The 1,731-nt window shown below is 44.9% G+C and overlaps 1 pseudogene; it reads right to left on the bottom strand.

The window, feature by feature from the left end:
- Window positions 1-551: 551 nt before the first annotated feature.
- LOC110287504 lies at window positions 552-1,426 on the bottom strand (annotated as a pseudogene).
- Between the last annotated feature and the right edge of the window lie 305 nt (window positions 1,427-1,731).

Genomic DNA, 1,731 nt, shown 5'->3' with positions numbered 1-1,731 from the left:
ACACAGAGAAACCCTGTCTCAAAAAACCAAAACAACAACAAAAACTAGGTCACCTGGTTTATTCAAACTGCATCTAAACCTTAGATAACTGATTCAACAGTAATGTAAGAAACCTTTAATGACACAAATCCGTGTTAAACCAAAGACAGTTTAAATGAGTCTTATAAGCTCTATTATTGATGGGCTGGCATCTACAACATGACAAGTGTTCAGTCCAGTTACAGATGCACATTTGAGTTTCTTGCTGCCATATCGTAAGCTGTCTTATAAGGATGTCACCATGTCCCTGCCGCTGCCAGTCTCCACTCATTATAGTTTCTTCAGCCCTCAGAACATTTTTAGGAGAGATATTCTTTGACCTGCTTGCCTTAACAGGTACAGAAGAACCCAGTAAACTGACAGAATGAAGATTAACTGAGATGCCAAAAATAGTTTTTATTGCAAGCACAGTGAGCAGAAAGAGCTGTCTTCTCACAGAGTGGCCACCGGGTCTGCCCTTAACTAAACCTCTGATAACCTTTCATTGGTTTAAAGCACATGAACTAGCCTTTTGTTATCAGGTGTACATCATCTCTGCCATGTGGGACATTTTCTTAGGGATATACAAGTAATACTCCATGTAGCCTGCTAGCTCCTCAATGGTCACACCATCCACATAGACACGAGCTTGCTCGGAACAGGATCGAGGCGAGCCAGACAGAGTTCTGGTGTGCAGTGACTGAGAGTAGTCCTCAAGTGATCTTCATTCTGGGGCCAGAGGAGGGACATTCTGCAGACCTGAAAAGGAATACACTTCCATGTCATGCCACCTCTTACACTGGCACTCCTTGCCTACACACACACATGGCTTGCTCTGACTTAGCTTGGAAACAGATTGAAAGTCAGAGAGATCGTTGGCCGTAAGACTTTCTTGGGAGACTTGGGTAGGATCAGAGAGCTCTTCTGTTTTACTCTCAGTGGGAGCCTCAGAAACGAACTTCTCAGAGACTTGATAGCTGCTCCTGTGTGATTAATATCAAGAGAAGTAGAGTTTTCTCCTGTGCTGAACTCTTTAGATGTTGAATTTCCCCATCCACTGCTGCCATGGGGTGGCTCAGTCTGGTTTCTGTGTTTAAGCTGACTGCTGGAAGGAGATGCTGTTGTACTGCTATGGGAGTACAGAGGACAAAGAACAGGAGACTTAGAGCATATACAATGCTGGGTTCTCACTGCTCCTCGTGAAGACTTCCTTGTAGACCCATGCCAACTGTCTTTAGATGCACACGTGGTTTTCGGTTTGGTATCACCTGCGACTGTTCTGACTGATGCTCTGATACTTGTCCCTTCACCAACAGAGATATATGATGGACCCTGATGGCTCCACTCTTAATTTCTTGAAGGCAGTTTGCAGGTTTTCCTCCTCTCCATCCTTGGCTTCAGATTTCATTGTGAAAGTTTCTGTACACCTATTGATGTTCCCTCTTGCTAATATTCCTCAAAGCTGGGGAGCTCTAGGGAATCCAGCCCCATTGGCTCCAGGCATCTCCCCTTGACAGCTGTGCCTGACTAATAAAATAATCTTAAAAGGACTCGGGGTTGGGGAGATGGCTCAGCAGGTACAAGATCTGGTTGCTTTTTCAGAGGACCCAGGTTCAATTCCCTGCACCTACATGGTAGCTAACAACCATCTGTATCTCCAGTTCCAGGATCTGAAACCTTCTTCTGGCCCCTTTGAGTACAGCATGTACACAC

The sequence above is a fragment of the Mus caroli genome, chromosome X (genome assembly GCF_900094665.2).
Source record: "Mus caroli chromosome X, CAROLI_EIJ_v1.1, whole genome shotgun sequence".
Classification (NCBI taxonomy): domain Eukaryota; kingdom Metazoa; phylum Chordata; class Mammalia; order Rodentia; family Muridae; genus Mus; species Mus caroli.
This window is presented reverse-complemented; position numbering and strand designations above follow the sequence as displayed.